At 43.7% G+C, this 27,611-nt stretch overlaps 1 protein-coding gene and 1 non-coding gene across 3 annotated transcripts in view; both read left to right on the forward strand.

The window, feature by feature from the left end:
- BACH2 (BTB domain and CNC homolog 2) overlaps window positions 1-27,611 on the forward strand; it is a 361,816-nt gene that overhangs the window by 301,776 nt on the left and 32,429 nt on the right. The gene's annotated exons all lie outside the window — the stretch shown is intronic.
- Window positions 13,056-13,128, forward strand: TRNAK-UUU (transfer RNA lysine (anticodon UUU)). Its single transcript has one exon. It is a non-coding gene; the product is annotated as a tRNA-Lys (tRNA).

The following is a 27,611-nucleotide window of genomic DNA, read 5'->3' on the forward strand; positions in this document are numbered from 1 at the left end:
TACCCCTTCACTTTTTAGGGCAGTCACCCCCTACCGCAGGGGAGTGACACATCCTCTGCCCCTGTTCCAGACTGGGAAGTACGAGAGACCATGTCCAGATGTCTCCCACCTCAGCACTTAGCCAGAATAATTATTCAGCCTCCTAATCCCAGTATTTCCCATCATATGAATATTTGTAGCACAACTTGGAAGTGAAATGATTTTAAGTGTTATATGAAGAACTTGTTTTCAGAATCACTGTGTTTATCTTAATATGTATTCGAAAAAGTGTAACTCACATGTTAAACCTGAGATTTCACAGATAGTGTTGCTTAGGAGGAGGTTCTAAGCTAAATTTAATTGGTAAACAAAGTGAGTTGCATTAGAGAATATATTAAAAATTGTGACATTTGGTCATAAGTGTCTGTAGTTTGGGAGACACTCCATAATTCAGTAATTTTTCTATCCACTAGTCCTGTCTGTTTTGTGCGATCCCTCCCCAAAGAAAGCCACAATGGCAGCTTATTGAGAACACAGGTCATGCCTATTTTCATAAGTTTTGTAATAAAGCATGAGGAAATATAAGGCTTTTTGCATTAAGTACATTTTTAAAATTTATTTATTTATTTGGCTGCACTGGGTCTTAGTTGCGGCACATGGGATCTCCGTTGTGTCGTGAGGGATCTTTAGTTGCGGTATGTGGGATCTAGTTCCCTGACCAAGGATCGAACCTGGACCCCCTACATTGGGAGCACAGAGTCTTAGCCACTGGACCACCAAGGAAGTCTCACATTAAGTATATTTAGATGAAAATACTTTTTATGTGTGTTTCTTGGTTATCTGATTTGGTTTTTTCTTCCAAAATAGTCTAGCTCTCCTGCTTGGGTCCCTAAGCGTCTATCCACCTCCTCACCTGCTTCTATACACTTCCTCATGGTGAGGGTAGAGAATGATGCTCTCCTTGATGACTACCCTGTGCTGAGAATTTCTTCGGGACTCGCTTAGATGATTTACACTTACCCTAACTCAGTTCTTTGGAACCCACCTCTGCCTCTCTCCCTCCTTCTCTTCTCATGTTTTAACTCAGTGACGTTCTAAAGAAGGTCTATTTGTTTGGCTATTGTGGACATCCTCATAACTTAAATATAACTTCCCAAGAATGGATACAGAGGGCGGTGGATTTGATATCAATAACCCCATTTTTTTATTGCCAAAATGTAGGGTAGGGAGAAGACATGGCAAGAGATGAGGCAGGACAGGTCATTGGAGCCCAATTATAAAGAGCCTTGAATGCCATGCTTGAGGGGCTTGGGTTTTATTCTACAGGAAGCAGGTTGACAAAATGATTATTGTTAGGAAAATGAATCAGGCAGCAGTACAGCGGAAGGATTCAGGGAGAAAGAGACAATGGCCAGGTTGTTGCAGTGGCCTAAGCAAGAAGTAATGAGGCCGTGAAATTAGGCATGTTCGTTGGAAAAGAAAGAGATAGACGACTTTTAAAGAGCAAAGGGAGGGGCTTCTCTGGTGGCACAGTGGTTAAGAATCTGCTTGCCAATGCAGGGGACACGGGTTCAAGCCCTGGTCCAGGAAGATCCCACGTCATGGAGCAACTAAGCCCGTGTGCCACAACTACTGAGCCTGCGATCTAGAGCCTGTGAGCACAAATACTGAGCCCTCATGCAACAACTAGTGAAACCTGCCCACCTAGAGCCCGTGCTCCACAACAAGAGAAGCCACCGCAATGAGAAGCCCACACACCGCAATGAAGAGTAGCCCCCGCGCACCGCAACTAGAGAAAGCCCGCGCGCAGCAACGAAGACCCAACGCAGCCAATAAATAAATAAATTTATAAAGACCAAAGGGAAACAGAAAAGACCCAAAATTGTATCATAGTTTTCAATGATACATTCGTCGACTTACTTGTTTATTATCTGTTTCTTTCTCTAGATCAGTGTTGTCCAATAGCATTTTCTATGATGATGGAAATGTTCTTCTGCACTGACCAGTATGGTAACCACTAGTTGCATGTGACTATCAAGCACTTGAAACGTAGCTAGAGGAACTAAGGAACTGAATTTTAAATTTTAATTAATTTTAATATAAAGAGTCACACATGGCTTAGTGACCACCGTTTGGACAGTGCAGGACAAGAGTCCAAGTTCCAAGCATCATGCCTGCCTTGTTTGTCATTATGTCCCTGGAGCCTAGCACAGTGTCTGGCACATAGTAGGCACTCAATAAATATTTGATGAATGAATGAAAAGAAACCCTATAAAACAGAAGTAAGGATTATGTCCTATTCAAACCAGTAGACTTCTTTATGGGGAATTTTGGCTCCCACTTAAAGAAGGAGGAGGAAGATGAAGATTTCCCATAGACATTGAGGATATTTCCCAAAGGTTTAAACCGAAGCTCCCAGCATGTGCAGGTGAAGCCAAATCATAGGTGAATGTCCAACAGTGGTGGGAACATCCAGGGTCAGGGTCTATTCGGTCCCTGCCTTCTTGGCCTTCATTTCTGGTTCTTACAGTGCACAGCACCCAAGCGTTTTCCTGAAATATGTAAAGGGTAGTAATCAAAATGGAAAAAAATTTTAGGAGGAATGAGAAAAAGAAAATGTGTTAGAGCTGCTTTGTTAGAATGGCTGTAGAGATGGGGGAGATCACACACGATCTGGAGTGAGGCGCTCAGGACTCGAGTCCCACAACTGTGGGCAGGTTGCTTAAACTCTCCGCACCACAGTTTTATAGAAAATGAGAATAAGAATCATCACACTTCACTTCCCAAGCTGTTGGGAGGAAGAAGTGACATAAAAATATATAATGACAATATAGTCCATAAATTTCCATTCAGATGTTTCTTATAATTCACACGCACTGGGCTCATAGCTGAATGTATCTCTGAAAGGCACAGTTATATTAAAATACAATCCTGATACGTGCCTTTCGGAAAAAGAGAAATAAGAAGTCATCAGATTCTAGACGACTGTATTCAAAAAAGGAACTGAACAATCCAAAAAAAAAGACTTTTATCTCTCAATATTAATATTAAAAAAAACTCCAGGAAAGTTGATACCGCAACTTCCTTCTAGTAGCTTATGATTCAATAGTGCTTGTTGCCAGGAAGTTCCTGATCCAGGAACTTGCCCAGGACCACCTCGCATTTCCCTCTGTAGCCCTTCATACCCTTCCCTCATCTTCCCTGCTCTGTACTTTTATCCCCTGCCTTTGGCCCCCTGTCCTAGCAATGAATTTAGGCTCTTTTCTCCATGAACTGATCTCCCCAAACTCACAACTTCGGCAGCACCTGTAGCCTTCTATTAAGAAATATCTCCAGCCACCTGAGTCCCACAGAACCACCGCTTTCCCTCCTGCCCCGCCCCCATCTGCCTTTCTTCACTCTCCGTGATTATAGCAAAAGTTGTTATCATTCCACTTGTACTCACCAACCACAGACATGGAGCTCTGTCTAACCCTGTCAAATCACATCACATTGACTGAGGTGGACCAAATCACATGCTTCCTGTAGGTAACAGCTACTTAGAGGAAAGACTCAAGATTTGGCCCGTGTGTCAGATTCTCAGTGCTGTGCCCCAGATGCAATATTTTTAAAAGAATTCCTGTTGAAAATGGTTATTACACTGCCACTAGAATCATTTTCTCATAGTACGTCATCCCATTTCTTCAAAGACTTTCTTAAATATGACCTCTCTCTGGTCTCTTTTTCATTTTCTCAGTTTAATATACTTATATTAAATAATAATAAGGGGCCATAACAATAAACAATTTAAATAAAATGCTCATCAATTCAGGGAACCTGAACATCAGTTTTCAGTTTTCACCATCATGTTCCCCAATATTCTTCCTCATTGAGAACCTATTCTCTTTCTAATTGGATTTAAAGACAGGAATCACTATAAATCTTACTGGCTTTCATCATATATAAGCTTGAATAATTATTTTCTGTCTTGCATTTGGGTTTTAATCTTTTTTCTTCCCAAAATATTACCATCTAATTGAGCCTAATCAGAATTTATACCATTTGTCATCTTTAAATTTTAATTCTAATTCAGGCATCTCCTTAGGCTTAACACGTAAAGAATAAGGCCCCTCTAACCCCTGTCATTGGTAAAAATACTGAAAATCAGTGGACCTACAGCCAGTCCGTAGTATACCTGATTGTATTAACAAAAGGGTAAAATTGTAGATATGCTAAAATTATACAAAAGATACACAGAATGAAAATAATATATTTTAAAATCCTATGATGTAAAGAAAGAAAAGTTACACAGACTTTACAAAAAAAGAGAAAGCAGCAGAAGGTTCAACACCTTGCAGCGGAGGCCAGTGGGGTTCTGCAGATGCGCTGTTAGGTGATTTACCTACCTAAGGTCTGGGTTCTCAGCAAGTGTCCTCAGGGCTGAAAGGCATTAAAGAAAACCCACACCTGGCACTTCTGCTCCCTCTGAAGGGTGGCCACTCAGGCGTGGTACCTGATAGTAAGGGTTAGCCCCAGTGGTCTAGCTCTGTTCCCAGATCTGCCACTGTAAACAGTCTCACCTGGATTCTAATCATAGTCATAAATCAACCTAGTATAAGGGTACTTATAAAGCATTTTTCTATACAGTACTGCATACAGCCAAACTTAGTCCCATCTTCATATGGAAAGCCAGGTGTGTTTTTCACTTTTCATTTTACCAAGGCTGATACGAGGCAGGAGTCCTCCCTTGAAACGGATTTTTTTTTTCCTAATATGCAAGTTACATAACTGTGAGAAGAATCTTTAGTTCACATTTGCACTACTTGAAACATTTCCATTGTTTCATGCATTGGTCCATGCAAATGCAGGTTACATTTTTTTAAATTATCAATCATTATCTTTTTATTTATTTTTATGTTTTTGGCCACGCCGCACGGTATGCGGGATCTTAGTTCCCCAACCAGGGATTGAACCCGTGCCCCCTGCAATGGAAGCACGGAGTCCTAACCACTGGACCACCAGGTAATTCCCCAGGTGATTTTTTTTTTTTTTTTTTTTTTTTGTGGTACGTGGGCCTCTCACTGTTGTGGCCTTTCCCGCTGTGGAGCACAGGCTCCGGACGCGCAGGCTCAGCGGCCATGGCTCACGGGCCCAGCCACTCCGCGGCATGTGGGATCCTCCCGGACCGGTGCACGAACCCATGTCCCCTGCATCGGCAGGCAGACTCTCAACCACTGCGCCACCAGGGAAACCCCCCAGGTGACATTTTTGGTGGCCCAGTGGCTAGGGAACAAAGGCTAGGATAGGCAATTTAGCTACATTACATTCCAAAAGTTTGTTGAGAAATTAGTTGTCTGAACTGCTGAGAGTGTCTTTTATCCTGGAAACAGGTTATGAATAGTGGCTACTTTCTTAAATCAGCTCCCAAATCTCCTATCTGTATCGCCTTTCATTTTTTGAAATTTATTCAGGGAACAGATGTTTATCATCATGCAAAGCGAGAAGGAAGTTAATTCTGTAGTCTAGGAATAAGCGAAGGGCTATGACATTACAAAGGAGGAATAGATAATTCTAATGAGAGAATAAGAGAAGTTCTCGTGGAGGAGAGGAGGTGAGAGTGAGATTTCAGTAGGTGTGGGGGGGAAAGGCCCTCTCAAGTTGAGTGTCCCTCCATTATATGCCTGTCACAACTTTCTATATCTCTGTCATTGCAACTTGTACACTGCACTGTAATTGAAGTATTGCTTGTCCGTCTCCTCATTTGGACAGTAAGATCCGTATGCAAGATTTCTGAGTGGTGGTAGTGGTGATGTTAGTTTTTTTTTTTTTTTTGCAGTACGCGGGCCTCTCACTGCTGTGGCCTCTCCCGTTGCGGAGCACAGGCTCCGGACGCACAGGCTCAGCGGCCATGGCTCAGGGGCCCAGCCGCTCCGCGTTATGTGGGATCTTCCCGGACCGGGGCACGAACCCGTGTCCCCTGCATCGGCAGGCGGACTCTCAACCACTGCGCCACCAGGGAAGCCCTGGTGATGTTAATTTTGATCTGTACATCCATCATCTAGGACGATGCCAACATGGTAGCCATTTGGTTAATGTCCGTCAAATAAATGAAGGGTCTCCTTTAGGAAAGTTCTAGAGGTGTGAAAATGTGTAGTGTATATTAGGTGAGAATGAGAGGAAAGACTTGGAACAGAATCATTGAGAGCCAGAGGCCTGAATGCCAGCAAAGACGATCTCATAGGATTCTAGTTCTGATGCATTTTTTTTTTAAGCCACACCTAACTTCTATTCATACTGTCATTTTTTTTTAATGGGACAATTCTTTGGAGTTCCAGCTAAGGGACCCAGTGCCAAGGATGCAGGAGCTTCCTCTGGGGAGGGATGGAGATCTTAGCACAGCCGTCACTTACCCCTATGGATGGGTATAAACGAACCAGTGGACCTACCCACACCGGCCACGCTGGGAGTTCACAATTGGAAAACAAAGGGCAGTTGCTTCGCTGAGCCTTCCTGAGGTCTTGCCTGCCATTCACTTTTAAGTCCAGCTTATTCATAAAGTGAGGGCTGTTTGTAAGTCAGGGACAGTATGTGTTTCATAAAAATGCTTTCAGTATCAGATTCTCTGTCTCTCTGCCACTCGCACAAACATACGTGAACATTTTGGCTTTTCTTTGCATTAGCAATTTATGTCTCTCCCTCCTCCCTTTTAAAGTTATAAGTTAATGTTTGTATGTTTATTTCGTATCTTTTAAGGCTAACCCAACCCAGGCAGTAAATTTAGGCTGGAGCAGCAGTCACCCCGGCTGCTGGCAAACAGCCTGGAATCAGGGCCTGGGCAGCCTCCTCTGGCTAACTGCAGAGTTCACTCTCTAGGCTTCGGTTTCATCACTATCATTATGAACGAGAAGTCTAGAGTTAATTACAGTGCATGAATGGGAGATATTCCTGGACTTATTTGCATTAATTACTTGCTGGTAGTTCCTCTGCTGAGGTCTCCATCCTTGTTTTTACAGAGCTTTTGGCAGTGTTTCTGCAGTTGGTGTGTGAATTTTTATGATCTGTTGCGTGTTATTCGTGCAATTTCCTGCTCTGTAATGGTATCAGTTTTCCAGACACAGAGGAATACAGACTAAAACCCAGGAGCCTTCATTAGCATAAAATGTCCCAGTTCTGTCAGTTTGATTAATTTGTCTCTTTGTCTCCACTCTATATGATAAGTGCTATTAATGGTTGCAGCACTTCATATGTCAAAGTCTTTCTTCCTAATGACTTGAAAATGCGGTTTATTTCCCCTTTTCGTATTATTTTTCTCATTTAGCATTCCACTCAAGTATAGATTTATGCCATGCTCTTTCATTATCTTACTGGTCGCAGCACTGGAGTGATTACATATGGTGTAGAGTATGCGTAAAGATGTGATCCCAGGGGCAGCAGCTGCTGATGCAAGCTGAAAATAGATCCAGCCTACGCTCAGCACTTTTCCCAGAGGCCTTTTATTTATTAGTAGCAGTCTCGGTACAGGACAGCTTGGATTCTCATTTAGCAAGATGACTTTTTGCCTTTCCCAACAGTGCAGTGACTTTGCTCTATTTACTGACACTGCTGTGTAATTTTTTTTTAACTGCCTTGTATCTCAGCAATGACTGAACCTAACATAAATTGTAATATAATCTCGGTATATAATGAACTCAAGAAACGACAGGCTCCATTTGAAGTAATGGAGCTTGACAGATCTAAGGTTTAAATTAAATAATCCTATTTGTAAGACAGCATTTGTACACGGTGCACTGCTTTAAAATGAATTTCTATTCTTCTCTAGTGTTTCCTACACCGTTTTCAGTATTCTCCTTTTCAAAAGGACTTTTTTCCAGAAAGAAATGCATTGCCAAGCCAACAGCTCTTTCATAAGGAAAGAATAAAATGAAATTTTTTTTTACCCATTTCAATCACTGAACTGGAACCAGCATCATTAATGATTAGAGATGGGTAGTTATTAATCCAAGCTGGCAAATCCAAATAGCTTAGACTTTCCATCAGCACAGAACATCTGTGATAGAAATATAATAGCGGAATTTAGGATTAAGATAATAGCTAACCTTCTGCGCATGTTTTAGGTTCAAGTAGGTATTTTTCAGTAAATCTGAAGAGTCCTAATAATGAATATATGTATGCATTTTCTGAATACACCCAAGAAGAACTATTTTGTAATGTCATTCTTCTCATTGAAAGAGGTACATTAGACAGGATGAGGAAGTTCGTTGTACATACTAACAGCATCAAGCTAGGCATTCCTCTCTGCATGATACATTTTTCCAAATTGCAAAAATAAAAAATACCATTTAACAGTTTATAGGCAGATGACAATTTGAGAGTATCACTTATTGGCAGGACCTAGTCATCTGATGAGGAAGCCTTAGGAAAAATGAATTTATAGATAGAGAGCGGACCTCCTCCTGATGAAATAGTAAATGTAGGAGGCAACTTAGTAAATTTGCTTTTTGCTATTTTGTGTGTGATTTTACCTGCTGCAGGACCAAGCAGCCATTAGAGAAGGCAGTTCCCTCTTTTAATTTGTCATTGCCCTGAAAGAGTCCCGTGGGTTCTTCTGTTAGGTAACAGAGATTTTATTAATTCCATGATCGAATGAAAGTTACATGGGGTAAACACATGGTTTCCTGCTGGGTTGGGTTAAAAATTAAAACAATGATTCATGATAAAGAAGTATAGCGCAATAGATTCATTTTAGTGGATACATGACCCATAATGTTGTTGAAAGAGCAGTAATTCAAACCATTCCTTGGAATGGGTTTCCTTATCCCTTGGAAATAAGCAAACCAAGGGGCATTTCAGCTGAGTAAGAGAAGCCTCCTTTATCCTGCTCACATGCACAGTTGCAGGAGAAAGCGTAAGACCACAGCGTTCCATCAGCTGTGATGTCTGTTGTTGCGTCTGTTCTTTCAAGTTCCTTTGGGAGCTTCGACTGCTAATAGGCTGCGTTGCTGTAACTAGGGCAGCCGTCCGCACCCTGCCTTTTAAGATGCCCTCTGTCGGCATAGGTGGAAGGCAAGCAGGAGCTTGCCTGCGGCTACGGTGCCTGCTTTTTCTACTCTTTTTATTTTGTCTTCCTTTCTTTCCCTCCCATCCTGCTTCCCACTCTCATACAAAGAGCACCCAAGCTTGTTCTCCAGGCTCATCCCTAATTCCCTCCATCGTGACACAGTAATGTTACAGCTGATTTCATTCTCTGTCTAGTGGCCTCAGAACAGGGGGTGGTGATCTTGCTTGCTATGGGAAGAGTGATACTCAGACATGACAGAATTAATTAAGGATGGGGTTTAAGTATTAACTCTTAATTTCCTAGTTCTTGTGGTTCTAAATTAGATAAAGTGTTGTTAAAACTGGGAGAGTGTGAGCATTTATATGTGTGTGTGTCTGTCGCCAAAACCGACAATTCAGTTGTTGGATCAATTGAATTGACCTTGTTTTTCTCGTGAAACACATCGACTGTATTATGAAACAAGCAGCCCAAATGAAGAGAAACACTTTACATATCTTGTCGAATATTTCATGGGGACCTCTGAAAGCTGATACTTCCCTTGTGCCACCAGATCTGAAATGAGAACAAAAGCACTTCATTTTTGATAAGTGGGACGTTGTTTTTTTCTGAACCTTGTTACTTCCAAGATGTCTTAGGAGAGTTATCTCAGTTTGGGCTAAGCTTCCCCATAAATGATGGAGAGTCTGAAGGAGGCTCTTGGAGTCAATGATATAGCAAGTGGTTTGTAAACCGAAGACTAAAGGAAGAAATGGGTTACCAAATAGGGACCAAGGAGAGAAAGAAGGAAAAAACCAACTTTACTGAGCGCCTGTTGTGTGCCTAGTGAATGTGACGATAACTTGAGCAAAATAACAAAGATTTTAGTATCAGAGGAACAAAAGAAGAAGTTCAATGGACTTACAGGGTTGGCTTTCTTTTTTTCTTGTTTGCTTTTTTTTTTGCGGTACGCGGGCCTCTCACTGGCCTCTCCCGTTGCGGAGCACAGGCTCCAGATGCACAGGCTCAGCGGCCATGGCTCACAGGCCCAGCCACTTCGTGGCATGTGGGATCCTCCCGGACCGGGGCACGAACCCATGTCCCTTGCATCAGCAGGCGGACTCTCAACCACCGCGCCACTAGGGAAGCCCTTGGCTTTCTTTTAATGGAACACTATGTTTTGTAGAAGTGTTTGAATAGAAGAAAGAAAAGGAGGAGAGACAGAGAAGGAATAAATGAAGTTGTTCAAGTCTCTTTAAAGAGGTAATAATAAGATGGAAGAATTTCAGCCACTAGGACAGAACTACATCAGCCAATTTTAATACCAAGGTAGCTGCTAGCCAAGTAGAAATGTAATATTCATTTTCATTCCTGTATTCCATTAGCAAAATTTCTGGCTCTTCGGATCCTTTTGAAAATAGAGAAGTCTGCATCTGAAGCTTTGCCTGGTCGAGGGTCTGCCTCACCCAGAAAACATCCTCAGGAGGCCAAACTCAATGGGATTTTTTTCAGTGGATAACACCAGCCAATTCTGAGTCTGATTTAAAACTCACTGTATAAACTCCTCCTAGCTTACTACAGCTGTAAGTGTCCTCTATTTTTTATTGCCGACTCTTTCTGTAGAACATACATCCACTCCACTTTCCACACTTCAGATTTCAAGTGGAGGAGAGCTATTTGAAGGCCTACTCTCAAAAATAACTTGTTGAACCTTGTAGAACCTGCTTTAAAAGCTGCCACGAGTATAGATGTGTATGTGCTTATGTTGGTTTTTTTTTTAGCTTTCAACTGTAGATTTTTTAATTGAAGTATATTTGATTTACAATATTGTGTTAGTTTCAGGTGTCCAGCACAGTGATTCAGATATATAGATATATAGATATATAGATATATTCTTTTTCAGATTCTTTTCCTTCATAGGTTATTATAAAATATTGAGTATAGTTCCCTGTGCTATATAGTAGGTCCTTGTTAGTTATCTATTTTATATAAAGCAGTATGTGTCTGTTAATCCCGAACTCCTGACTTATCCCTCCCCCACCCTTTTCCCCTTTGGTACCATAAGTTTGTTTTCTATGTTTGTGAGTCTCTTTCTGTTTTGGAAATACGTTCATTTGTATCTTTCTTTTTAAAGATTCCACTATATGTGCTTACTTTTTGAAAATGATCTTTGACCCAAGAAAATTATAGCATTTGTATATATGGGCATGCAGTTATGCAGTGAGGTTTTTTTTTTTTTTTTTTGTGGTACGCAGGCCTCTCACTGTTGTGGCCTCTCCCATTGCGGAGCACAGGCTCCGGACGCGCAGGCTCAGCGGCCATGGCTCACGGGCCCAGCTGCTTCGTGGCATGTGGGATCTTCCCGGACTGGGGCACAAACCCGTGTCCCCTGCATCGGCAGGCGGACTCTCAACCACTGCGCCACCAGGGAAGCCCCTGCAGTGAGCTTTTTTAAGGTACTGTTTTAAACAAGCTAGAGCCCATATCCCTCTAGTTTGGGTTATGTCCTGTTCTTCTGAAAGGATACATATGCTTCATTAAGCTAAGATTTATTAGCAAGGCCAGCAGGTGATAATGGGACAGTAATTTTTACATATCAATTTTGACTTGATGCCCTTACTTCTCAGCAAGGAGAAATATTAAAAGATCTTGCTAGTGCAGCATGATGCATGGGAAGTGAGAAAGTCAAAGGAGTGCTTTTCTTCCATGATATACTGGGAATCATAAAACCTTGGTCTTAAAAGTCATCTGACCCAGCACTAAGGAAAAGGGCTATATTTTCTCTTTGGTACATCCCTTGGGTCTAATCTAGTGATGATGATGATTAAAAATAACCTTTATTGAGGGCTTCCCTGGTGGCGCAGTGGTTGAGAGTCTGCCTGCCGATGCAGGGGACACGGGTTCGTGTCCCAGTCCGGGAAGATCCCACGTGCCGCGGAGCGGCTGGGCCCGTGAGCCATGGCCGCTGAGCCTGCATGTCCGGAGCCTGTGCTCCACAACGGGAGAGGCCACAACAATGAGAGGCCCGCATACTGCCAAAAAAAAAAAAACCTTTATTGAGCATTCACTATGTGCCAGGCACTGCTCCATGCACTTTACATGTTTAACTCATTGTCACTATAGGATTGCTACTGTTATTACTCCCATAGGCCAGATGAGGAAACTGAGGCAAGAGAGATTAATTAACTTGCCCGAAGGTCAGCTCCTAAATTAAGGAGCCAAATTATGAGCCTAGGCAACCTGACTCCAGAGCCCATGTTCTTAACCCTTGGCCTCAGTGATGACAATAGGAATGCTCATTAAAGATGTAAGTGCTGGGTTTTTAACAGGTGGAAAATAAGGCCTGGGGTCACAAACATGTCAGCTATAGGAGTGGAGACAGCAAGTCTCTCCAGCCTTTGTTCAAGGTTTCCCTCTGCCACACAGAAGTCCCTGTGAGCCCAGCACTAGAAATTTGCCTTTACACAAGAAATAATGAAAAAGATGCTGAAAAAATCTTAATGTAAAATGAAAGCAAAGAGAAAATACCTGAGATCTGAAATTTTTGTGCTTTTTCTTCACTTTACCCATTGATGACTCCTCAATTCACTCCACTTGATCACATAAAGACCTGAATATCTAGGTCACCTTGGCTTACATAAGGACTTGCCTTTGTCTGCAGCCTCAGTTTTGAAGCACTGAAAGCATAAGACACATCTGAGGACTTCCCTGGTGGTGCAGTGGTTAAGAATCTGTCTGCCAATGCAGGGGACATGGGTTTGAGCCCTGGTCCGGGAAGATCCCACATGCCACGGAGCAGCTAAGCCCGTGCGTCACAACTGCTGAGCCTGCACTCTAGAGCCCACGTGCCACAACTACTGAAGCCCGCGTGCCCTAGTGCCTGTGCTCCGCAACAAGAGAAGCCACCACAATGAGGAGTAGCTCCCGCTCACTGCAACTAGAGAAAGCCCGCGCGCAGCAACAAAGACCCAACACAGCCAAAAATAAATTAATTAATTAAAAAAAAAAAGACACATCTGAGAAACGAGCTCTGTAGATTTTATAATAACCCAGTGTGGGGAATTCCCTGGTGGTCCAGTGGTTAGGATTCGGCACTTTTACTGCCATGGTCCAGGGTTCAATCCCTGGTTGGGGAACTAAGACATCCCGCAAGACGTGCGGCGCGGCCAAGAAAAAAAAAAACAGTGTGGTAGGTAGAGTAATGGTCCCTCAAAGATGTCTACATCTTTTTGTTGTTGTTGTTGTTTGTTGGATTTGGGGGGGGGGGTTGAGTTTTATTTTATTTATTTTTTTATACAGCAGGTTCTTATTCGTTATCCATTTTATACACATCCGTGTATATATGTCACTCCCAATCTCCCAGTTCATCCCATCACCACCCCACCCTCCCGCTGCTTTCCCCCCTTGGTGTCCATACGTTTGTTCTCTACAAAAGATGTCTACATCTTAATCCCCAAAGCCTGGGATTAAGTTAAGGATCTCGAGATAGGGAGATGATCCTGGATTATCCAGTTGGGTTCAGTGTAATCACAAGAGTTCTTACAAGAGGGAGGCAGGAGGGTCAGAGTCAGAAAGTCCACTTTGCAGTTTGAAGTCCACTCAAGTGATGATGGAAGAAACTGTATGGACCATGGCCATGGAACTGGTCAGCTGCTCCCCAGTTAACACCAGACTCAGTGGACAGGAGGAAGGTTGCCTTTCTCCATCTGTGACCGTTGCTATTTTCAACAAGCCATCTCATGTTATGCTAGTTCGTCTCTCTTCCATTCATCTTTATTTAAATTTTTAAAAAAATGGACTCCTCACATTCTGTAAGAACTTTCAGCTCTTTCTCATTGCCAGACCAGAATGATTTATTGGGCAAGTTGGCTGTTTTTAAAAGTCCTACATCATGGGCTTCCCTGGTGGCACAGTGGTTGAGAGTCCGCCTGCTGATGCAGGGGACACGGGTTTGTGCCCCGGTCTGGGAGGATCCCACATGCCGCGGAGCGGCTGGGCCCGTGAACCATGGCCGCTGAGCCTGCGCGTCTGGAGCCTGTGCTCCGCAACGGGAGAGGCCACAACAGTGAGAGGCCCGCGTACCGCAAAAAAAACAAAAAAACAAAAAACAAATCCTACATCATGCAGTAGCTAAAATAACTGGCATCAATGGTTGTCTTCCCTTAAAGAAAGCTCTAGGCTACAGAATTCTGAGCCTCATCCCCCTCAGTAATTTATGACTCTGAATCCTAAAGTACCTTGGTTGCTCCTGTGAACGTTAATTCCTGCTGAAACCGTCACACAGGGAAATATGAGGCATGTCCCAAATGGCTTCCGACTGGAACCTTACTGTCACTGATGTGGTGTCCAGGTTATGGCTTTGGTTAGTGAGTTAGAAGCACTGTGACCCTCTTTTAATTCTCAGTCTTGAATTGGGTCCTCACACACCGCCCGCTCTTCCTCCTTATGGCCTCTCTAATCTGTTCACATCTCTCTTCCACACCCCCCGTCCCCCCATCCCCCCATCCTCGCGCCCACCACAGCTGTACTTCTGCCGTCCCTCGCTGTGGGCCGGGTTCTCTCCTGTGTCTTTGTACATTCCTTTTCTTCCACAGGATCCACCAGTTCCCTCCCAATACCTAGCTGATCCTCACCCAGGCTTCAGCCTGGGTGCCACTTCCTCAGAGCCAGACCCCCTTCTGCCAGCACTTGGACCCCACCCATTCCAGCTCTTATCAGCTGCTGACTTGTCTCTGTCTCATCAGCCTAGAACCTCTCAGACCAGGCACCCTTTCTTCCTTATTCATTATTTGACCCCCCAGCACCTGAGACTCTATGGAACTATGGGAGGTGGTCAGTATTCATTTGGTAAAGGAATAAGGGGGTCTGTGCCCTACATTGCCAAGGTGGTCACCAGAAGCTTCCCATATCGTGAACCCCTGTGGGGAGACCTGCCTTGTCTCACTGCCTCGTCTTGTGACACAATCCTCAGCTCACACACCTATTCCTGCTAAGACTGTGGTGGAACTGGGACCCACTGGTCTCCACGTGAGGCTGCACGCTGGCCAGATTGACGCAGGTGCTCCCGTATCACTGAGTGGCGAAGGTGAACTAAAACGACCGGGGAGATGCCAGCTCTAAAGTGTTATTAACACTATACAAGTAAAAGTGCACCAAATCACTTAGACTGTTTACTCCACTCTTCCTCTTAAAGCTGAAGGAAATTCAGCATGCAGGAGGAAAAGCCTAATCAGAATGAATCCTCCCTGTGCACAGACTTAGTGATGGGCTAGCAATCAGATTGAGGAGTTGCATAAAGTCATGTTATCGTCCAGGATGAACGAAGAACAAATTCAATGGCCTTTTTTAGGTTTCTTTCATTATGATCAGCTAAGAATGTTTTCTGTGTGATGAACAAATGACAGGTTCCAAATTCCCTTTTTCCGCCCAAAAAGTACACCATTCAGATGCCACGTACGTTTTCTGAGGCAACTGGCTTCCCCTTGTCTCGTTCTCTTTCTCTGACTTGCCCTGCGACCCAAATCTGTACATCTCTTGTGTCCTTGTGCTACCTCTCCTGGTATTCTCTGTTTTTCAGCAAGACCACATTCCTAAACAGTGCTTCCCCCGGCACCACCGCCCCGACCCGAAGGTGGGCGCCTGGCGGGGAGAAAGGAGCCAGCCCGTGCTTCAGGGCTTGTTGTAAGATCCATGGGGGATTAGAAACAGCTTCGCTTCTTCACTGTTTGCAGTCCAGCTTGACAAAGCGAAAAAGGGCCATACTGGCGTGGAGAGGAAACGTGGCTGGCATCCTTTTTGAGAAATGAAATGCTCTCCAGGAAAAAAAAAAAATTTATAATAAAAAGCACTTGATAGTACATTTTTGAAAATATGCCTCCCTAGAGATATACAGATGCATGTAGATGTACCCTATCAGTCAACAGTGCTAATTACCTAATTATCTGGTCAGGTGCAATAAAAGCCCCTTTGACATTCTTTTCCTTCCAAATGCCAGATAAAGTGTTCTGGTGTCCGCTCTGTGACTGTGGTGAGGGGCAAACTGGATTCTCTTCCCACCAAGAGTAAGGATGTAGAACTGTCTTTGGAGCTGGCTGGGGGCAGTGCTTTGCTTCAGGGGCACAGCTGGGAACAGGGCAGCGCAAGACCCCATCCCAGAGCTGGCAGGACAGCACGCCCTCAAGGGGGACACTGGACTTCACATGGCCTCCGTGGCTCTCAGTGTCCCCTGGAACTACCTGTGAACTCTGACCCTGCCCAGCTTCTTTTTCTTCTTGCAGTTGCTTCTTAGACATTTCACCATTTTGCTTCGTTACCTTATATTCTTTTTTTCCTGTTTAACTTTCTGAAATATCTTCCCTGCTATGTCATTTTTCCTGCTTTAGTATAAAAGTGGATTTTGCTTTTGCTTTTTCTCAGGCTGATCTAGAAGTGTCCCCATGCCGCAGTTGTAAAATCCTGTGAGTCTCACTTAGCATGTGCTAAGGAAGAGACAGTTTTGCTCGTCCGCTTAACTCTCCCAGCCTTCATTTTCAAACCAACTTCCAGCTCCTGCAGCTTCTACGGCGATGGTATACGGGTGCCCTTCTGAAAGCCCAGCTGTTGTGCTCTGTGGCTTTCTAAGCACCATTAGCCTCTCCCAACAGATCGTTTCTGTTTCTACCTTGGCGTCCCTTTTACGAGATCCAGTTGAAGTTTCATTCAAATGGATCGGAGGACACTGGTTTCTCTCAAACAGACAAGGGTGTTAAATCCTAGATTCTTTCCTAGACAGCCATGAGGCTGTTTTTGACATTGGCCAAGGTCAGGGTCACAGTATCTGAGGGTATGGGTTGTGTGCTCTCCTGTCCTCCACCAGCTCGCATTCAAGCTTAGTGCTATCAGACAGCCCATACGCATGCCTCTTCTCGCACTTTCTGTTGTACCAGGAGTCTCAACAATGTATCGTTTAACATTTAATGATTCTCTGCAACTATGGGATAGTTGTATTCTCTGGAATACATCCTGAGTTCCTCCAGGGTAAGACAATTTTTTGCTTCTTTCAAATTCACCTCAGCACCCAACACAGCAAATGCTTGAGTAAATATTTTTGGATTGATTATTGACTCACATCTTGTTTGTGCGAGACACCTAGGATGTACACAGAAATCCTCATGGCCCCAGCACTACTCTGTGGTCTAATGATTTCCTATCATTTAGCCTTTTGTGAATACTGTATCATCTAATTGACATGAAAATGTGACCTTTTGTTAATTCTTCTGAAATGTGTAATGCTAATGCCTTCTGAGAAGAAGTAACAAACTCTTCCTGACAACACAGGAAGACTTGTGAGACTTTATTAGAATACACGCAGGTGGCACATGAAAAGTAGACCTCCAGGAATTTCTCAAGACAGGCACAACACATTAGCAGCAACATAGATGGACCTAGAGATTATCATACTAAGCAGAGAAAGTCAGAAAGAGAAAGACAAATACCATATGATATCACTTATATATGGAATCTAAAATATGACACAAATGACCTTATCTACAAAACAGAAACAGACTCACAGACATAAAGAACAGACTTGTGGGTGCCAAGAGGGAGGAAGTGGGGGTGAGGAAGGAGTGGGAGTTTGGGATTAGCAGATGCAAACTATTATATAGAGAGTGGATAAACAACAAGGTCCTACTCTCTAGCACAGGCAACAATATTCAATATCTTATGATAAACCATAATGGAAAAGAATATGAAAAAGAATATATGTATGTATAACTGAATCACTTTTCTGTACAGCAGAAATTAACACAACATTGTAAATAAAATAAAATTGTTTTAAAAGGCACCACATTCAGATAACAAGGCAAAACAGCACTCATGTGATTGAATTCACTCATGTGAATGAAGGTCTGGGGGTCTGTAGGCAGTAGCTGTTGTCCAGGTGGGTGGGTGGGAGGTGTCCAGTTTAATCGCCACCTCCTTTGCAAGGGTTTCCCTGGCCTTGCATTCCATACTGATGGACACCCCCTCCCCTGTCCTCCACAGATGTCACAGGTACAGTTGGAATCAGTAAAGCAAAGTGAAGAATGCATCCAGGCAGTGGGCACAGCTTGAGCGAATGCTAGAAGGCCAGAGAAAGGCTGGCGGTCTGGCTCAAGAGGATAACTGGAGATGAGACTGAAAGGGGGGTCAGTTGGGGGGCAATCTGGAAGATCAGATGGAAGAGAATTAAGTTTGCTCTGTAGGGACTTCACTGGTGGTCCAGTGGTTAAAACTCCGTGCTTCCAATGCAGGGGGTGCAGATTCGATCCCTGGTTGGGGAACTAAGATACCACATGCCACGTGGCCAAAAAAAAAAAAAAATAGTTTGCTTTCTAAAGCAGGGCGTTGCTGCTGGAAACACAGTCCATGTCGGGAGCATTTACCCAAAGACTCTCCAGCCTCCCTGGGATTGAGGATCCAGAAAGGTCATCAAGGTGCAGGAGAGAGGAAAGATGGTATCAACAGAGAAGAGAGAGGTCATGAGTGGAGAAGTGGTATTAGTTTTCCCTTTTGCTTTGAGTATCAGTATTTTTACCACAATGATGACTCTACCTAGAGATTCTTAAGCCCTGGGATCCTATGCTTGTTAAAGAAATGACAGTGCTAGTGGTTAAGAATCCTCCTGCCAATGCAGGGGACACGGGTTCAAGCCCTGGTCCGGAAGACCCCACATGCCGTAGAGCAACAAAGCCCGTGGCCACAACTACTGAGCCTGCACTCTAGAGCCCGTGAGCCACAACTGCTGAGCCCACGTTCCACAGCTACTGCAGTCCGTGCACCTAGAGCCCATGCTCTGCAAGAAGAGAAGCCACCGGCATAAGAAGCCTGCGCACCGCAACGAAGAGTATAGCCCCCGCTCGTCGCAACTAGAAAAAGGCCGCACGTAGCAACGAAGACCCAACGCAGCCAAAATTAAATAAATTAAAAAAAGAAAAATAAATAGAAATGACAGTGCTGTCCAGACACCTGCTAGCTTAGGTGAGGTTTTCAAAGCTCTGCTGCTCTGGAAGGCTGCTGATAATCTGCTGTGGAGGGTCCTCCCTGCCAGGAGCGAAGTATTTCCTACTATAATAGTGCGAGGAAACTGGAGGGCTTGTTTTGCATTATGGTTTGTTAGGTTTCTGATTTCCAACTTCGATGACTAAAATTCCGTCAAAATATTGGAACACCCCCAAGTATTGTTGGTGCCTTAACCTGCATCCTTTTTTTTTTTTTTTTTTGCGGTACGCGGGCTCTCACTGTTGTGGCCTCTCCCGTTGCGGAGCACAGGCTCCAGACGCGCAGGCTCAGCGGCCATGGCTCACGGGCCTAGCCGCTCCGCGGCACGTGGGATCTTCCCGGACCGGGGCACGAACCCGTGTCCCCTGCATCGGCAGGCGGACTCTCAACCACTGCGCCACCAGGGAAGCTCCAACTCGCATCCTTAAAGGTATATTCAGAAATATTTTGATTCACCCAAAACAAAACACGTTGTTTTGTTCTTGAGAGTTGGGGTTTGTCAAAAAACAAAAGTTTGTTTTCAGGATGCTTGGTTATCTTTATTAATAGCAGAAAAGGTGTTTCCCTAGTTAGGAGCTGTAAGTAAAGAGATCTTTCGTAACAGTTCCAAGCCACATTCAAAATAGGTGGCCCAGAACAGCCTCCAAGGTGCATTTTGGATGCACCTGTGACTTATTTCCTTTTCTCACCATCCCCTGAGTTAGCATAAAAAGTGTGTTTCAGCCCCACAGAAACTGGATACAGCCACCCAGTCATTGGTGGAAATTCTGTCTCACCTGCATCAGCAGTGCTACCAGAGATGACACCACTGTCCAAAACAGGCCCCTGCCTTCATGCCCCAGAAGTCTCAAGTCCCAGCACACTGCCCTTCTCAGCAAAGCTTGCTCCCTGTCCCCTTGATGTCATTTGCAAGTCTGGCGCCCTAGTGTCCCAGGGAAGGCTGTGGAAGGCTACAGGGCCAGAGCCCAGCAGATCCAGGCAAAAACGGCAGCCCTGGGCTTCCCTGGTGGCGCAGAGGTTGAGAGTCCACCTGCCGATGCAGGGGACACGGGTGCGTGCCCCGGTCCGGGAAGATCCCACATGCCGTGGAGCAGCTGAGCCCATGAGCCATGGCCGCTGAGCCTGCGCGTCCGGAGCCTGTGCGGCAGCCCTGGCCACGCTGATGGATGGAATCGGCTTGCTCTTCATTCCCTCCCTTGACGTCGGGAATCACACATAGAAAAGATGAGAAATAGGGGGAAAGGAGAGGAAGTGGCTGAGTGACAAACTTGACTTCATGCTCCCATCCAGGAGCGTGGGTATTGTGTCCTAACGATTCCTGCAGCCCTGATTTCTACAGAGCTGTGTGTTCCGTCTGCGAGTCCTTCGGCTCCAGGGCAGCCGTTGTCCAGCTCACATAGGGAAGCCTTGTGTTGATGGCCGCTGTTTAAGTCCTCACAGAGCACAGATGGTGCCTGCATTGCATCAGCATTGACTCTTCCCCATTGGCAGAGCCCACTGTGGAAACAGGAGAGGGGAGTGGAAATCAGAAGTATACAGTCCCTTTGGCAAAACGTCTGGTTTCCATATATGCATTTACCCCGGCTTACCGTACAGCCTTGGATAACCCAGTCAGCACGCCTTGACTTCTGTTTTAGGGTGGTTAGTAAAGGACTGAGATGAAGGAAACTAAAGACGGTAGAAATACTTCTCTTGCTGTTGGATACCATACCCATAAGGCAAAATCTGTAGCTTTGTTCCTTCTGTGAGCCACAGTAACACCCACTTCCATTGCAAATGGAAAAGCTCTGCTTGAAAAGACGATACACATCTTTTTAGAATTTTTAGTGTTTGTGTCTCAAAAGCCTTTCAAGTGTATTATCTGAATTTCTTCAGCATGTCCCTATTTATTTATTCCTGTTTTGCAAATGAAAGGGGAAATGGCAGCAGAGTTGCCCAAGTTGTCAGGGTCAGATTACTTTCCCCACTAAAGACCAGTGATCCTCCCTTGGTGGCACAGAGTCCTCATGGCGATTGGGGTATTAGTGGAATGTAGACCCACTTGCTGGACTTCCCTGGTGGCACAGTGGTTGAGAATCTGCCTGCCAACGCAGGGGACACGGGTTCAAGCCCTGGTCTGGGAAGATCCCACATGCCGCAGAGCAACTAAGCCTGTGCGCCACAACTACTGAGCCTGCGCTCTAGAGCCTGCAAGCCACAACTAGTGAAGCCCGCGCACCTAGAGCCTGTGCTCCGCGACAAGAGAAGCCACCACAGTGAGAAGCCACCGCACCTCAAGAAGATTAGCCCCCGGTCTCTGCAACTAGAGAAAGCCCTCATGCAGCAATGAAGACCCGATGCAGCCAAAAATAAATTTTAAATAAATAAATAACTAATAAATAAAATAAATAAACCCACTTGCTTCCGGAGGTCAAGAAGAAACTAACATTTTCCATAAGAGATGTGTGATCTGTCAGTTCTTCAGTTTTCATTTCAGATGGAAAATATGACTTTAGTTCTTGAAGGAAAAAAAGATTCCCTAACCAGGCACGACAGATGTCTTCGAATATGTGATGGATTGTCATGTGAAAGAAGGACTCAAATCCTCTGCTTGCCCCGGCAGGCATTACTAGAGTTAGCTCAATTCAGTTCAACCAATAGGTATTGAGAACCCACAGCGCCTAAGTCTCGTGCTTTAAACTGAAAGGGGGGAGGGGGAGGGAAACGAATATCCTGCTCAACTCATGACACCAATTATCACAGAAGCAAGCAGGTTTGACATTGATGTGAAAGTGAGAAGTATTTGGTGAATCATTGGATAAGCCAAGGAGAAGGGGAAGACAGAAGCAATATTTACAGTTTCCAATGTCTGTCTATCAGTGAGTGAAGCAGGAGTAATTAAATTGAATTGGAGATTGTTGCCAGGGTGATACATAGAATTACTTAGGTAACCCACGTAACCTGGTGAGCAAAAGGGCATCACATCGAGACATGGCTGAGAAGGAATTCCATATTCAAATTAAAAATGTCACCAACTGGGAAGAAAAGCAGGGCAGCACCGTATATCCAGAAGCTCTGTAAGCAAGTCAAGAAACATGAAGGCAGGAGCCTGCAAAAGAGCACTAGGAAGAGATTAGAAAAGAGAGACACAAAACTGATAGTATAGTAGGAGTTCTTTATGGGTTATAGAGTCAGAGCAATTACCAGCTCCATGTTCCAATTCCCATTTACAAGACTAGGGCAAAGGAGAGGCATGATACAGAACTTCAACTATATAAATAGCTATCAGAATTCTCTTCAACGAATAGAAAGAATACCTGAGTGATCATTGATGTGCCTTATCGGCAGTTTCACCTTTAAGAGGGTAGAGAGTTTGAGAATAGAATTGCTCTTCTGGTCCTAATACTGCCTAACTAAAAGGAACTGACAAGAGTATACATGAGAGAAACCTTAGAAGAGACCATATCATTTTAGGGAACATGATCATCAAAGAGGAGATTTTGCACAGTCCAAAATATTTCAAGACCTTTTTATTGTGATTTTAAAAAGCACAACATGAATTTACCATCTTAACCATTTTTAAGTGTCCTATACTAATGTCCATCAAGCATTCATCTTACTTTTAAAATAGTCACATTGTTATGAAACAGATCTCCAGAACTCATAACCCTGCAAATCGGAAACTCTATAACCCATTAAAGGACCACCTCCCTTCCCCTCTGACCCCGGCCCCTGGTCACCACCATTCTACTTTCTGTATCTATGAATTTGACTACTTTAGGTACCTCATATAAGTGGAATCATGCAGTATTTGTCTTTTTGTGACTGACTTACTTCACTTAGTATAATGACCTCAAGGTTTATCCATATTGTAGCATGTGACAGGATTTCCTTCCTTTTTAAGGCTGCACAGTATTCCATTGTATATATACACCACATTTTGTTTATCCATTCATCCACTAATGGACATATGGGTTGCTCCCATTTCTTGGCTACTGTAAACAGTGCTGCTGTGAACATGGGTGTGTACAGTACCTCCTGCTTTTGATTCTTTTGGATATATACCCAGAAGTGGGATTGCTGGATCAAATGGTAGTTCTATTTTTAATCTTTTGAGGAATGTTCGTACTCTTCTTCCATAGCGATTACACCATTTTACAGTCCCACCAACTCTGCACAAGGCTTCCAGATTTCTCCACATCTTTGCCAATACTTATTTTCTCCTTTCTTGATAGTAGCCATCCTAGTGGGTATGAGGTGACATCTTATTGTGGTTTTGATTTGTATCTCTCTGATGATTAGTGATGTTGAGCATCTTTCATAAGCTTGTTGGCAATTTATATATCGCCTTTGGAAAAATACCTATTCAAGTATTTTGCCTTTTTTAAAAATCTGATTATTGATTATTTTGTTGTTGTTGAGTTATAGGAGTTCTTTATATATTATGGATATTAACCCCTTATTAAATATAGGATTCATAAATATTTTCTTCCATTCCATAAGTTGCATTTTCACTCTGTTGTGTCCTTTGATGCACAAAAGTTTTTAAACTTGACGTAGTCCCATTTGTCTGTATTTGCTTTTGTTGCCTGTGCTTTTGGTGTCATATCCAGGAAATCATTGCCAAATCCAGTGTTATGAAGCTTTTCCCCTGTGTTTTCTTTTAGGAGTTTTCTAGTTTGGGGTTCATGACCATTTGAGAGATTTTTTTAAATAAGAGAAATGTAGAAATTACACATATGCAGGGAAAGATGACTCAGGAGGTCTATGAATGCCCAAAACAAAGTTCAGACGAGGCCCTTTTTTGTTTCAACAAAGGAGGGTAATTGTGCCAGCAGTTCTCTGTTTAGCTAAATTTTCTTTTTTTTTTAAATGGTAGAAAAACATGAATGACTATGAAAAGGTATATGGACCCACAAAAACAGTATCAAGAAAACCCAAGCCCAAAATGAGTGGAGACCTTTCAAAGAGGGACAGATAAGGAAAACAAATATATTGTTCTCTGTGGAGCAAGAAGACGAGGAAACCCAACAGCTGCTTCTTGGGGCTGAGCATTTAGTATTGAGGATGACAAAGAGCCCTGAGTTACCTCTGTATTGTATGCCATGGAGAATGTTCATTAGATGGAAAACTGAGAAAAACTTGGAGAAAGAAATGGAAACCCCAGGTAGAAGAAAATGCCTAAGCCCCCAGTCTGGAGGAATTGAAGATCCCAAAGTACAGGAAAAAAAATAGGCATAATGATGGTACAACTTGTTAAGGTCAAAATCTTTGAGAAACTGTGGAGCCCAGCAAAGCATCAATGGCATTATAGTTTTCAAAAAAAGGAAGAAAGTGGATCTTAAAAAGTTTGCCTAGAGGGACTTCCCTGGCGGTGCAGTGGTTAAGACTCCACACTTCCACTGCGGGGGGTGAGGGTTTGATCCCTGGTAGGGGAACTAAGATCCCGCATGCCACGTGGCACAGCCAAAAAAATGAAAAGGAGAACAGTTTATATAATAAAAAAACGGTTTCTGAATATCTAGACAAGTATACACTCTTGGGTCAAGAAATCAATTTTGCAAGATTAAAATGGACACGTGGCTTGTCAGTAGCATGTGCTAGAAACAAAAAGCTCAGAGATGGTAATTGGTAGCACCATAAGTAACGAGTGGCAATGAAATAAGTCATTGCATTCATAGAAAATAGGCTCTAGACGGAGGGAGGTGACCGTTCTGTCCTCTGTTTCAGTGACTAGAGCATTTACTCAGTCCAGGTATCTGCTGGGGACGTAGTCAAACTCAAGATGTTTCGGAGGGGGGCAATGAGGAGGGGAGAGGGGCTCATAACTGGTTAGGTTTCAGGGATGGGAATTTTGGCTTAATAGGAAGAAGCATTAGAAGGTTCTGATGAGGAACTGAACTTCTCAAGACTAGAAGCTTTAAAAAATGCTTTGTGTTTTCTGGTTGAACATCAAACGGTTGCTGGTTGGTTTGAAAGGACTAGAGGGGTCTAGGAGGTAAAACCAAACCTTGACTCAAGAAAATTCTTGTCTACGAAGATCATTGGTTTCCTGAAAGAGGGGAGAGGGTCATTCAGATGGAAAATAGGTAATTTTTTTAAATCGTTTTGAAAATAATTTTCTGTTGGAGGTGGTTTTTCAAATGAAACTGTAAACCTAGATGCAGCTTTTACTACATTACCAGTGAGTGGGTTGCTTTTCACTTTCATTTTACACTGAAAAACGTAAAAAGTTACTACTATCTTATACCTATTTTAAGATCTACAGTTATACTGAAATTGAATTTTTAAAAATTACTCCATGAGCTTCATTATATAATCTTTCAGAAGAGAGACTTTCTGTTTTCATTGTATGCTTTTAGAGTAAATATGAATACAGTACCTTACATTTGAATCACATAGGACTTTTGCCCATCGCTTACCTGGAAATATAACCATCTGTAGCTGAATGAGAAAATAATGAAGGCCACACATGAAGGAGTGAGATGAGGGGCAAAATCACCCGGGTGAAATGAAGGTTCCACGGGGCCAAGGTGTTGCCAGTTCCCAGGAAAGACGATAATGAATGCTTGCTTCCCCTTCCCTTTTCTCATCAACCTGAGACAACCAAATACCTCAGGGGCAGTTCCGGCTGTTACGTAGCCTCATGATAATTCTGAGCCAGCTGACACAGGCAGGGGCCACGTGACTTGCCCCCTAAACATCAGCTTTATCAGGCTGCCTTTCTCATTTGGAACAAAGCTTTGGTCCCACATGGCTCCCCGCCAGAAAGGCGTTTCTGCTTTGATGCCTCCCAGATTCCAAGAAATGAAGCTGCTGATTTATCAAATTCCTATGCGATAGAAGAGCTCCCTAGATTTACGAGGTTTTACCAGGCAGGAAAGGGACTTAGCACTTTTAGCTTCATTCTTTGGGAGAAATCTAGACGCTGAATCTGAATCATGTAAATAACGATAGAACCAAATGTGAGATTCACCCTTCTTCCTACCCGGGAAGTACCACATTCAGTTGGCCAGACTTCTTTGGATAGAGCTGTATAAAAGTGAATGTTTTAGAGAGTGCAATAAAACTTGAAATATGAAATATCATTCCTTTTCTGGTTTACTTCAGAGAGACAGCAACTGGTATGAAAGGAGCAGGAGAGTTGAACTCTGCAGTCAGAAGGCTTGAGTTGAAGCCCTGGCTGACCAGACACGTGACTTTGGGACGATCCCTTCACCTTTCTGAGCTTTCTGGGCTTCACCTCATTTGGCTTCGTTGTCTGTAAAATGGATGAGGACTGAGTCAGGGAAACAGAAACCATGACAGGTGTTTCAAATAGAGGGGGTGTAAGACAGCGAATTGGTTACACAGGTGCTGGGAAACTGAAAGAACAGGAAGTGGAAGGAGACTTAACCCAGTGATTAATAATGGACAGAAGCAGCTCTCATTCCCCGGGGCTGGAGGGATAAAAGGGACCTCTGAGCATGCAGGAGGGGCTGCACCTGGGGAGAAGACCACCACTTCCAGACACCCCACCAGGGAAGGACAGAGAAAGAGAACAAGAAATGGGAACCACAGCTTCCTTCCTCCTACCTCTGATCTCCCACCAGTGCCCCCTATTGGCAGAGTAAATCACCTGACAAAGGAGGCTGGGAAACAAAGTTTAAAAACTCCCAGGCTTGGGGCTTCCCTGGTGGCGCAGTGGTTGAGAGTCCGCCTGCCAATGCAGGGGACACGGGTTCGTGCCCCGGTCCGGGAAGATCCCACATGCCGCGGAGCGGCTGGGCCCGTGAGCCATGGCCACTGAGCCTGTGCGTCCGGAGCCTTTGCTCCGCAATGGGAGAGGCCACAACAGTGAGAGGCCCGCGTACCGCAAAAAAAAACCACTCCCAGCCTCAGGGGCTTCCCTGGTGGTCCAGGGGATAAGACTCTGAGCTCCCAGTTCAGGGGACCTGGGTTCGATCCCTCGTCAGGGAACTAGATCCTGCATGCATGCCACAACTAAGAAGTCTGCGTGCTACAACTAAAAGATCCTGCATGCCACGATGAAGATCCCACATGCTGCAACTAAGGCCTGGCATAGCCTAAATAAATAAATAAATATTAAATATTTTTTTTAATTTAATAAATAAAAAAATAAAAACTCCCAGCTTCAGCATTAGAAAGGGGAACATTAGGAGAGTGGGTATGACATATAGGAGAGTTGCTGAGAAAGTAAATCCTAGGGGTTCTTATCCCAAGGGGAATTTTTTTCTTTTTACTGTATCTATATGAGAAGATGGATGTTAGCTGAACCTGTTGTGGTAATCATATGTAAATCAAACCATCATGCGGTACACCTTAAACGTATACAGGAATGTACGTCAATTATTTCTCAATAGAAGTGGGGAGGAAACAAAAGAAGAGTGGGGCATGAGGCTAAGAGACAAAACTGTCCTGTTACATTTGTATTAAACTAGTGCTACTTTAGTTCATAGATAGGCAGAGAAGGATATATAGATAGATTTGGTTCTGATCTAACAGTTTTTGAATAATTTTTTGTTAAAGTTTTTTTAGTTAAAAAAGTTTGTATTAGTTCATGATTTAGGAAAACTACCAGATGTATGTTTCTGCAAACCCTTGTGACAGAAGAAATCAT

The sequence above is a fragment of the Orcinus orca genome, chromosome 12, assembly GCF_937001465.1.
Source record: "Orcinus orca chromosome 12, mOrcOrc1.1, whole genome shotgun sequence".
NCBI classification, from domain to species: domain Eukaryota; kingdom Metazoa; phylum Chordata; class Mammalia; order Artiodactyla; family Delphinidae; genus Orcinus; species Orcinus orca.